At 34.6% G+C, this 13,401-nt stretch overlaps 1 protein-coding gene across 2 annotated transcripts in view; it reads right to left on the bottom strand.

The window, feature by feature from the left end:
• Positions 1-6,480, bottom strand: part of LOC110035533 (protein argonaute 16-like) — a 41,903-nt gene extending 35,423 nt beyond the window's left edge. For both annotated transcript variants that reach the window (XM_020739764.1, XM_020739766.1), the window contains exon 1: positions 6,315-6,480. The gene's annotated coding sequence lies outside the window, so the exon portion shown is untranslated. The remainder of the gene's footprint in view (positions 1-6,314) is intronic.
• Positions 6,481-13,401: the final 6,921 nt, after the last annotated feature.

Below are 13,401 nucleotides of genomic sequence, written 5' to 3' on the forward strand. Positions count from 1 at the left end.
TAGTGTAGCCCGGTGTTATGTTGCTTTGCGACACTCGAGCCATCGTTTTAAGTTTTGTGTGCATTTATTTCCACCAAGTGTCTTTGTTCGGTCGGTCAGGTGAGGCTACAATGTGTGGCCTTTATCGGGCTTCATTCGACACTATTTGTGTCAATGGCTCACGACGCTAGGGTCTTGTCCAACCTCACTAGCTCTCATAACCGATCATGTCATAATGTCTTTGTCGATATTGTCCGTGATTGATTTTTGCTCTCCCATATATGTTCATGCATAATGGTTTCCATTAATCTGTGTCAGGGGATCTTTCTCACTTTCAAATTCATCAGAGCCTCTTAATATTCCAACTTCTCCTATGGGACCTTTGTTGAACCCCATATTTTTGTTCATAGTGTCTCGATCAATATTGTCGGTGATTGACTTTTGCTCTCTCCCATACCTATGTTTATGTAAACTGGCTTCCATTGACCTGTGTCGGGGGATCTTCTTCACTTCCTGATTCATTAGAGCCTCCTAATATTCCAACATCTCATGTGCGGCATTTGTTAACCCCATACATCACCCATTCCACCCTAACCCAAAACAACAAGGTTTCCATCTCATATCATAGTAGCCCCTAGTACTTTGGCAGCTACTCTTACTTTCTCACAATTGATCACACTCCTCCGCCTCAACCTCTATACTCTTTTGCAAATGTTATTTGTGATTTGAAGGTTTTCGATGTTTTCTTTTCCCCAATTAACAATTCTCAACTAATCTTTCATCAAACTTCAAATAAACTTCAAAAATACATGCCCTCAAATTTTCAAGGCAAGAATGTTCTCCTATCTAATGAGGAGATTTATATGCTTGTTAGGTATCTCAACCTCTCATTTATAAGCAATTTAGTATGAGCCATCCTAACACGAAAATAATTCATAATTTTGTGTTATATCTAAAGTTGGTAGGCAATTATTTTGTTAAGCACATTGACCAACTAGTCAGCATAAAGCTTTTGTTAGAAGCAGATTGCATAAGCTTATTGTCATAATGATCATATTCTATTAACGGATTGTCGATGGGCGTTTTAAATGGTCTCCCCATTTTGATTGCTTCATGGAGCCTCTTGTCACTTTTTGGATTGCTTTTCATACTTCATTTGTCCTACTTTAACCAATCTATGTTATTCTATTTAGCTTCAATATTTGAAAATTTTTAACAAGCAGATGCTACAATAAATCATTTTATTACGCTCCTTTTTGCTAAAGCTTTGAATAAAACATTGTTGCGCTTTTCATAAAAAATGTAAGGATTTGATCTCAATAGTTTAAATAATGGTAGAAGATGAAATTTAAAATATGGCCATGTTGCCCCTCTTGCTAAATTTTTAGTCATAAATTCTATATATGTTTTAAAGCTTATTTCAAGTAGAGAAATCATCTATTTAAATTTCTAGACATTACACCTATTGACCATACTGCAATAGCTCATTTTATTATGATCCTTTTTAAAGTTTTGAATTAAACATTATTGCACTTTTCATAAAAAAATGTATGGATTTGATCTTCATAGTTTAAATAATGGAAGCTGAAATTTAAATTATGGCCATGTTGCCCCTCTTGCAAAAGTTTAAGTCATAAATTCTATAAATGTTTTAAAGCTCAGCTCAAGTCGAGAAATCATCTATTTAAATTTCTAGGCATTACACCTGATGACCATAATGCGGAAGATCACCCTTCTGTTTTTCAAACTATCCTTAAAGCCAAGATCAATGTTCAATTCCTCTTTGAATAAAAGTAGTTGATGTTCCTGCTTCTCCAAGCCCCTTGGTATTGATCACTTCACCTAATAGTGAAATTATCACTAACAATTCTCTACAAGTTCTTAAAATTCCATAAAATTTTCCCCTTATTAACAAAAAATTGAATATTTGTCATAACATGTTTTTAATTCTGATTTCAAATTTCAAAGTGTTGAATTCCTATTGAATAAAATATTGAATGATCTCTATACCATAAAGGGTAAAAAAATTAGAATAAAATTTATCGTTAATCTTATTTTTACCAAACTTCAAACTAGATGATCTAAATGAAATCTTTGTACCCTTTTTGTCAGGTTATAGTCTAGCATTTCATGTAGATCTGAGTGTTAGGCAGGGTGGGCTGGCACAGATCGATTTATTCGGATTTTAACTAGTCAAAGTGGGCTTGGGTCAGGCTTAAGTATGAATTTTATTTATAATTTCATAGTCAGACCTGCCCAATAAATGGGTCGGGCGGACCCGCAGGCTGTCATGGGCTTTAAAAGAAAAATAATTTGCATACCAAAAAATAAATAAATAATAAAATCTTTAACATTTTCTTTTGAATCATGTTAATTTAAAATATTAAAAAAATATATGCAATATGAACGTTTGAAATATGAAAAGATGTGCGACAAAAATTTTAAATTGATTTTATATGTACGAATTTTTCTTGTACGTTCATGTGAATTTAATAACAAATGTATACACACGAAATACGTAAGAGTTTAAACTAGAACATCTCTATATGTAAATACAAAGAAGTTGAGTAAAATACCAAAACAAAAAAAAAGATTTACATACATACCACTTATCAAATTCTTTTTAATTACATACTTAACACTTGGACTTCAATTTTTATAAATTTGTCATATTATATATGCATGAAAGTTGTATTTCATTTTTTTTAAAAATTTAAAAGTGATAATTTTATGTGATATAACAGATTTAGTTGGTATTAATATAAAAATAAGAAATTATGGCTAGATAAAAAAAAAGAAATGATGAGGAAATTAATCGCCTCAAAATCATGCAATTGCGAAATATATTTATGAGACCAGGCCAATGTGTAGGTTGGGCTTGGCGCGGGTCGGCCTCATTCTAAGCAGACTTATAGAGAGCCAGTCAGGCCACCTACCCAATGCCCAGATCTAATTTGATGATAAATGCCCTTAACGTACCTAAATCATTGTTTAATTAATATATTCGGGTTTATAAAAAAACAAGTGAGGTAAGAAAAAATTTATTGATTCCAATCAACTAAACAATTCAACAAACAAACTAAAACAAAGCATTTTCCTTAACTAAATCCAATGTCTAATTCAAGCCATAGCTCCAACTCACAAGGAAACATCAACTTTGAAGTCTAAACATTCTTATTGCACATAATAAAAAACAAAAACTTACACCAAACACTTAATCAATCATTACATTTTTTTGACAAATTATATCACAAGTTATAAACCACAAACCTTTCTAGCATAAAATATCAAACAATATCTATGAAGCTGACGCAGGAGCAAACCCACCATTCCCGATGACACTAGATCATGAATCGGGACTGCAGTCCATCCCAATTTGATTGTAACAGAAACTTTTCCCAACTACTATTGTTGTCTGGCCTTATGGAGCCCCTATTTATTACATTTTTTTTTTATTTCTGATAGGGTTTAATTTATGATTTGGTATAAGTATATTATTTTAGAATCTAGTTTTGGAATTTTGTATTGATTTATATATTTAGAGAATTGTGTCCTCTAATTATTTTGCCCAAAGAAGTGTGTATCTTCTTCTTTCGTAAGTAATATGTTTGTAGCTTGTTGAAGAATAGGTGGTGGGTCTCTCTCGACAGTTGTCCTATCCGAAATTGTCATTTTGTTGTTCTATCTACTCCAAACTTCTTCTACCCCCTTCCAAACTCAGTTGAACTCGCATATTCTCTTCCTTCTTATTCCATAACATCCTCTCTAATAAATCTGATTTTAAACACCTTCTAAGAACCCTAGAATGGTGTCAAAAGCATTAAAACCCCTTTAATGGAGAAATATAGTTCATGAAAAATTTTAAAACCTCGAAAGAAATAATACGTGTATATCCTATGGGTAGACTTAGCAGGTAAAGAGCAAGAAAAGTATGCTAGACCACATTTGGGTAACACTTGTCAAATTATTAAGTACAAATCGTCAGTGAAGCTAAATGTCGACTCACTAGTTGGGTCCCCAGTGAACTCGCTTGCTAATTGAAGGGGCATCCATATAGGCTCATAAGGTATTCACCTAATGCTGCCACCGACCACCGTGCTCTCATGATCGACCCAAATTAGTGGCTAATTTATGGTTGCTGCTAAGAGACAAAATAACTCCTTCAAAATTGTTGATTGACTACCACTCAGAGTTTGAATTTATACTTAAGTTACAACCCACCCCCGACTCAACAACTCCCCCCCGGCCCCATCCTAATTTTTTTATTTTTCAATATTCTTATTACCTTTATAGCTATATCTTTAGCATTTTCTTTAACACTCAATGCACTGAATTCTTACCTATAAGAAGAACCAAGAGTTCCACATTCCTTCTATAATGTAGCCTCTTGAGTATCATGGTAAATTCTCCCTTCTCTCTTAGCCTTCTTATATATTCATTTCTACACGCTTCTCTTTCTTCCTCTAAATTAATAAGTTCTACAATAGCCCACGGACAAAATAGGATCCAACGATGTTTGAAAACTTTCAAACCTTCACAAAGGGAAGAAACCCATTGGATGTAGTAGGATATTTAACATAAAATACAAAGCTATTAGAATAATTGAATGATATAAAATAAGATTAGTTGCAAAAGGCTTCGCTCAAAGTTATAAAATAAATTATCAAGGAACTTTTGAAGTAAAGAAGAACATTGATGGGGTAATTTAAATTAGCCACTTTATCAACTAAATAAATAAATAACATTCTAAAATGAGAATTAGAAGAAAAATATTTTTTTAGGACAATTCCTCATAGTGTGGGACTAATAATACTACAAATTATGTTTGCATATTCAAAAACCATTTGAAAGACGTAATCTAATCACCAAGAGTCTAATTTGATAGATTCACTATAATAGTTGAAAGGCATTAAACCACACTTTATTTCTAAAGTGTCATGTGAAGGCACATACCTTGTACTTACTAAAGGAAACTAAAATGCTAAGCTAAGAACCTGCAAACATGCTTTTCTATGAGTATTGTTATGCAGTATATTAATAACCCTAAAAAGAAACATCTTAATGGTGTATACAGAAATCCATGGCATTTTAAAATATAATAGAAAAATGAGTATTCTTCAAGAAAGAGACTACAAAAATACAGAAATCTCCATTGATGATGATTGGACAAGATTTTTAACTGATCATAGATCAACATATAGATATTACTCCTTTATATAGAAAAATTTAGCAAAGTAAAAAGTTAAAAACAGTTTGTTGTTGCAAGAAGCAATGCAAAAGTGAATTCAATGCCATGGCCCATAGTATTTATGAAGGTATGTGGCTTAAACATCTTCTCAAAAATTTAAAAGTTTCCACTAAAAAATCAGAGGTAAGAAGGTGTGACAATCAAGCTAATATTAGCATATCGAGATTGAAACACGCTTAATAAAGAAGAAAATTAAATAAAAATTATCAAAGTTAGTTACACAAACAAAATATCAAACTTTTGATATCCTTACCAAAGCACCAAATCAATCCCCTATTGTCTAGTGTTATTCCAGCCATTGTGCGAGATTTATTTAGATGCAGATTCATCCCGTTCAATGAACGGACCTCCATAGGACCAACATCATTGAACATTAGATTTAGTTTTAGCAGTATTCCCATCAATTTCTGTCTTTCAAAACTCGTTATTTCTTTGAATAGTTTATGTACCAGTTTCATTTTCACGGAAGAAACTACGTCTCAATTCTCTCCTCATGGTCACTAAATTACAATTTGTTGAAAATATTTCCGTTGTAATGAGGTGTACTCCCTTCCAAGATTTGGAAAAGATACAGAAATTGCACACTAACCAGCAAGGATAATAACATTTTGAAAACTACGAAAACATTAATCTATCCTGGAGAAAGTGGACCTTCGACTCTTAACCAATTCAGCAACATCAGAATTGAGGGAAAAAAAGTCGTCAAGAGGACAGCATAAATCATCTTGAAAAAATTTTTAAAGACACATAAGACTATCCCAAGTAGAAACAAACTAGACCCTTCTTCTAACAACATTGCAGAAAAGAAACACTCAGAATAAAACCCTCGCATGCAAACAGCGACTACGCGAACATAGAGAAATCGATAGGTTAAAATAAAATGTGTAATTCCTCAAGCGAAAAATCAAAATTTCGAGCAAAGCCCTCAAAAAGGTATCATTTTGAGGATCGAAATAAAACGGATTGCGAGATAAACAAACAGAGTAGGCGGGATTTAAGATAAGCCACGCAGATGCCACCCCCGAAGGCAGTGGATTCCTAAAATGTAAGCTTAAAAAAATGTTTAGAAGCCTTCAAGGCTGAATACCTGGAATTTTTTTAGGCTGGCGACCGACGCTTCGCCTTCCAAATCGGCCCTATCTTTCTGTCTTCTGGGCACAGGTTCTATGATATCACCTGGTTTGGATTCTGGTCTCAAAAAAAGTGGCGCCAAGGGAGAAGTGGGAGGGAATGGTAATCTGAGGAAAAGAAGTGAGAAGGTCACTCGTTAGGGGAAAATTATTCATCAGTACTATGCAGCTTAAGGAAAGTGCCTATCCAATAAGTTGGCGTCAGCTCTAAACTACGGTCCCACCTTTTAAACGAAAAAAATTTAAAATAAATATTATTTTTTATTGTTTTTCGACCCGGCCCAATTATTAACCGAACCTTTTTTACTTTTCCCGAACCACATTTTTACTTTCTACACACATTTACGAGAGTTTAGGGCTTACTCTTCCTCGGCGAAAACCTCCGGCGCAACGCATCCTCCGACGAAACCCTCCGGCAAAACGCATCCTCCGGCGGAAGCGAAGGTCATGGCGTTGACTCGTTCGTTAAAATCACGGTATGCACCTAAACCAGAGTCGGGAAATACGAGTAACACACCAGTAACACAACAATAACACAACAATACCATATCAATAGCATCACACATCAGAAATATACTAATACTACATCAAAAACACAACAATAACACGGCAATACCACATGAATAACACATCATGGATTTGAATCATTAGCACAGAAAAAACCCTACTTTATAACTGCACTACTCCAAATTCGTTGGACTCACAGATATCTCCATGACATAGTTTAGATGTATTATTATTGTATTATTTGTGTTTTATTCATATATATTTTTTCCTGTGTTTTAACTGTGTTACTATTATGTTACTGATGTGTTATTCATGTAATATTGATGTCATATGCTTCAGTTTAGGGTGATTGTTAATTAATTACATAGTTTTAGTGTTATTCTTGTATTATTCATGTATTAGTAATGTGTTATTCTACTGTGTTATTCTACTGCGCATTAATTGTGTTACTGGTGTGTTACTCATGCATTATTTTCGTGTTATTTGTGTATTATTGATGGGTTTAGGGTTATTATTAATTAATGTCATAGGTTTCCTGTGTTATTCTTGCATTGCTCTTCTATTATTCGTGTATTACTTTCCTCTGTTTTTACTGTGTTACTGGTGTGTTATTGGCGTGTTATTCATGTATTATTGATTTGTTTAGGGGTATTATTAATTAAGTGCGTTTCATGTACTACTCTTGTGTTAGAGGTGTGTAATTAGTTATGTTTTTGTATTATCCATGCTCCTATGTAGGGTTATTATTGTATTATGTCGGTGTGTTACTCATGTATTATTCCCTTCTTGTGACTGTTATTCTAATAATGTGTCATTATTTCTTTAATGTTCAGGATCATGAGTGCAAGGACTTTCAACTGTAGATGTCGTCCATCTAGGAGACCATTAATAATTTAAAGGAAATTAGGGTGTTCAACTTCTTTGACATGCCCCCATATCCCCAGGACAATGTCATGACTTTACATATTTTGAGATGTTGGGATAATGAGAGGGGTATCTTCAAAATGGGTGGAAAGGAGGTTAAGTTACATGCTGACCACGTGGCTCTATTGATAGGGATGCCGAACAGAGGAGAGTTTGCTTCATGGAAAAAAGGACCCCTATCAAATGTGGATGCCAGACAAATAAAGAACCAACTGACAAACTTTTTTGCAGAAGGAGCCTCCGCCCCACCTTTTGAGCAGTTATACTTGAAATTTTTACTAACTAACTTATTTTTTCCTACAAGCAATTTTCATGTGCCTGCAGAGCTATCTTCTTTTGTTATAAATGTACAAGTTTTTTCGTCCTTTAATTGACCTGCTGCCATATGTGATATGATCATCAATCAAGTGAGAACCGCAAATATAGCCTGACGACAGTGAAATTAATGCAGAATAAGTCAATTGGCTACATTCAAGGATTTGTATTTCTCCTAACAGTAAGTATTTGTTATTTACATTGAAACATCCTCTTATGATTTTTTTTGTTTGATGTCCTGACTTTTGCATACATGTTGATGGTCTAAAACACCCTCAGCTTTGGTTTTACTAGCACACCTCTCTTTTAACTCCTGATGCTCCTGACCCTAGACTTCGCATGCTGAGGTGGCCAACCAATCATGGGTTGAGTGCTGAGAAGATTCATGAAGCCTTCAAGAGGCTTGATCATGTAAACCATTTAATTTTGATTACAGTTTATTGGCACATCTTTTTTAGTAGCTTTCTAAGAGTGATTGCAACGATTCTGACGAATACATTTTCATTGTAGGTCAATGACGGATTCTTAGCTTTGAGTGATGATGAAGTACAACTCCTCGAAAATCCAAAGCAGGGACCGCCGATCCCTGCAAGGCAACTTCCACATCACGAAAGTACTGAAAGACCATCTTCATCAAAATCGTATGCCAGGGGTACAATTGTTTCTAGTGATATAACCCCAGTACCCGGACATACAATGGAAAGTGCTGATTTTTGGGTACTATATGAGATGCTGAAATATGAGGAACAAATAAGCTTAAATATACAAGAAATTGTTACTGGTATGAGTGCAAAGATGAATACTGTGGTAGAAGCATTGTCCACCCTAACAGGTTTGGTGCATAGATTAGTTGAAACCAAGACTAAGAAGTTCGCTGAGAAAACAATATCTGATACAAGTAAGAAGACCAGCAGCAGTGGTCATCAGCAAAAGAGGAAAGTGGACCCCCCTGCATCTCAATACCAATTTAAGAGAAGACGAAGAAAAATTGATGATGTGGATATTGTTGCTCCTGTAAATATAGATGTACCTGAACAAACAATAAGAAATATTGATGTTCCCTTATAGGCCGGAGACGCCGAAGAACCAATAAGAGAAGCACAAGATGCAGATATGTGTGATGAGACAATCCATGAAGACCCTAAAGAAGTGGAACGAGCAATAAAGGGTGTTCTTGAATCTCTGGCCCAATCGGTAAGTGCGTCATTCTAATTTCTAATTAATGATGTGCATTCCTACTTTATTAGGGCTAACAATATTTTTTTTAGACGCGTCTTTTGACTTATGATGTACATACTGATTCAAAAAAGGGTGATCCCCAAAAGGTCCAAGTTTCAGATGAAGAAATCTTAGATGCACCTGGGTATCAGCAACTTTCTAGTCAAAGCCCCAATTCTAATGTAGACCAATATGATATAGTTGTAAATTAATAATATAACTAAGTGCTTTGAAGCATATTTTATATACTCTTATTTCGTGTTATTCATGGATTGTTTTATTTTGCAGCTACGTCCTCCAGCTTCAACTATTGAGTATTCTGGTAGGTCATTCATACCAATTGAAATGCAGGAAGAAATAGACCAGTGCCTATCCAGATACACCAGAAGGTAAGTAAATGTCCAACACTACTTCAATGTTATGCAGATTTTTTCCTTTTAATTAAGAGGAACTATCTTTGGTTTCAATGTAGTGACGTTATCATTACCAGAGACCATATTTTGATTCACCAATCGGCACTGGAAGATATATTATTAAATAAGTGGCTTGCAGACGAACATGTTGATATATTTGCTGTCATGCTGCGAGAAAGAACTTTAAGGCGACCAAAGTTGTACCGGCCTTACCTGTATGTTTCACCAATGTATGGGGCTTGTACTACAACTTATAAACTCTATTCATACAACTTAAATTCATATATTCCTTGCACATTTAAACTAATATATTTATGCATATGCATAAGACATATGGTAGCAAACCTTATGTGAAACATATCACCAACAAAGCCGCAAAAGATGTAAAATCCCTTAAAAGAAGCAAAAACCATTTTATTTCCAATCATTCATAATCAACATTGGATCTTGTTGGTTCTTGATCTCAAGTTGAGAAAATGGCGAATATACGACTCACTCCCCAACCAATACATAAGGCTGGTGTTATGGAAGTTGTAAGTATATTAAACTAAATTAAAAGTAACACAATTGCATTCAAAGATTAACATAGTAACATCTTAATATCATTCAGGTGAATATGTTTGCTAGAGATGCCGCTGATTCATTTACAGTCAAAATCAATAAATGGTCCCTATCAATTACAAAGAATGTACCAACACAAAAAAAATAGTTTTGATTGTGGCATGTTCGTATGCAAGTACATGGAAACTCTAGTGCAGGGCGAAGAAGTCGACTGGAATGCACATATGAACTGGCAGGATCATATGGAGCGATTTAGAGCAGAATTTGTTTATGACATGTGCTTATTTTCGAGGAATTCTGATTAAAGTTGTATAATTTTTCTTTGCATATTTTGTTTAGGTAACTGTATATGTGAGAGCTTCATGGTTAATGTATATTGATTATTTGTATAGCTTACTCACGTGTTTGTAGCTTGCTGAATGTTGGTCAACTGCCTTAATTTATATCTTGGCACAATGTTTATAGCTAACTGTTAGTATTTTTTGTATAACACTTGAGTAACATGTTGGTCAACTGCCTTAGTAAGACTTCATATGCTACATCCTAAGTAACACGTGAGTAACACGTGGATAACACGTGAGTAACACGAGAGTAACGCATATGCTACAGCCTGAGTAACACGGGAGCAACACGTGGATAACATATGAGTAACACGAGAGTAACACATCTGCTACATCCTGAGTAACACGGGAGTAACAAATGGATAACACGAAAGTAACACGTGAGTAACGCATGTGGTACACCGCGAGTAATACGGGAGTAACACGTACATAACACGAGAGTAACACGAACGTTATTAATTTATAATATACTGGAGTAATAGATAACACCCTGAGCCAATAAATATACTAATATTACATATCCTATTTAATTTATAATATAAAATTTATCTAAAATAGTTTAAAAATATATCACAAATCTTTGATCGTATGAATAACACGAGGAATTTAGGAATAACACTGATTAATCGGCAGTAACACGGTGTAGTAACACAGAAGAATATGCGTGGTAACGCAGAGTAACGCTGATTAATCGGTCAGTAACACAGGGAATATTCGCTGCGAGCGCACATTAAGAGGGCAATAACCCAAGTTATTCTCGTGGTATCCTTGTGTTATTCCCGTGTTACTCTCGTGTTTTTCTTATGGTTTTCTGCATAAGTTATTGCAATGATATTCCCGTGTTATTTTCGTGTTATTCTTGTGTTATTCACATATTATTGTCTGTGTTATTTACGTGTTATTGATGTATTATTGTCCGTGTTATTCCCGTATTATTGATGTGTTCTTCCCGTGTTATCCTCGTCTTCTTCCCGTGTTGCTTCTTCCCGTGTTTCTTCTTCCCGTGTTGTCCTCGTCATCTTCCCGTGTTACTAACGATAATCCTCGTATTATCCTTGTGTTATTCTCATGTTATTCTCATGTTTCTCTTATGGTTTTCGACATGAGTTATTACAATGATATTCTCGTGTTATTTTCTTGTTATTCTTGTGTTATTCACGTATTATTGTCCGTGTTATTCATGTGTTATTCACGTATTATTGTCCGTGTTATTCCCGTATTATTATCCGTGTTATTCACGTGTTATCTTCGTCTTCTTCCCGTGTTACTAACGATAATCCTCGTGTTATTCACATGATATTCCCGTGTTATTCATGTACTATCCTCGTGTTATTCCCGCGTTATTCAGGTGTTATTCCCGTATTATTCTCGTGTTATCGTTGTCTTCTTCCCGTGTTATCAGTTGATATATACGTTTGAGCAGGATAAATACACAAATATTTGAACAAAAAATATTTGAACAAATTTGAACAAACACATGTTATAAATCACAAATTACTTTTTCGTAAAAACGTTTACAGATGATACAGCATTACAGCTTTTATAATATCAATCAATATAAATTCTCACTTATGAAATCCATCAAAAGTCCAGTGTACGTTTCACTTAGTTGCGGTGCATAGTTTTCCTGCAGCAGGTTTAAAAGTCCAGTTGTTGTAAATATAAATTCTTAATGTTGTAAATTCTTACTTATGGAATCCATTTAAATACTCAATATTCTCCATATTGTTATATTTGGAGAATAGCAGAGAATTTAGTTACTATGCTATTGTAAATTCACTTAGTTGCGGTGCATAGTTTTCCTGCAAATATAAATTCAGGAAATCAATATAAATTCTCACTTATGGAATCCATCAAAAGTCCAGTTTGTTGTGCTCCCATGCACTATTTGTTCTAAGTCTCGCAAAAATAAAGGTGATTCCGGAGAAATATTTCTTATTGCGGTGGTCCATCAATGCTAAAAGAGACATGTATAACAGATTTGGGTGCAGAGAGCTAAATGACTCTGGCTGTAATAATGTTTCTTCAAGTTCCCTTATATTCAGTTCATGCTCCCAAAAATTTGCATATCAACACATTAATAGAGCACAAGGACATGAGTTAGCTGAGGAGTGTTTGTGGGAGACGTTTAAAAAGTTATCAGGAGATATTGAGAATGCTATAGCAGGGAGAACGATAGAATTACAGAAAACAAATGAACTTTTAGAAAACTATGGGAGCACAGCAGGAGATATTGAGAATGACTTTTACAGAAAACAAACAAAAGATGTAGATACTCCTCTCGACCTTTTTTAGCAGGGTCGTTCACATTGCATTCTATATTTGTGGTTTTATGCTTCTTTTTTGTTTTCTGTAATTCTATCGTTCTCCCTGTTATAGCATTCTCAATATCTCCTGATAGCTTTTTAAACGTCTCCCACAAACACTCCTCAGCTAACTCATGTCCTTGTACTCTATTAATGAGTTGATATGTAATTTTTTTGGAGCATGAACTGAATATAAGGGAACTTGAAGAAACATTATTACAGCCAAAGTCTTTTAGCTCTCTGCACCCAAATCTGTTATACATGTCCCTTTTAGCATTGATGGACCACCGCAATAAGAAGTATTTCTTCGGAATCACCTTTATTTTTGCAAGACTTAGAACAAATAGTGCATGGGAGCACATAGTTTTCCTGCAGCAGGATCTTAGGGGCAAATAGGTCTTCATGAGGGGCTCCCTCAGAATAGCTAAGCAAAGATTTATCAGTCGCTCAAATGAGTTT

The sequence above is a fragment of the Phalaenopsis equestris genome, unplaced genomic scaffold, assembly GCF_001263595.1.
Source record: "Phalaenopsis equestris unplaced genomic scaffold, ASM126359v1 Scaffold198031, whole genome shotgun sequence".
Classification (NCBI taxonomy): Eukaryota; Viridiplantae; Streptophyta; class Magnoliopsida; order Asparagales; family Orchidaceae; genus Phalaenopsis; species Phalaenopsis equestris.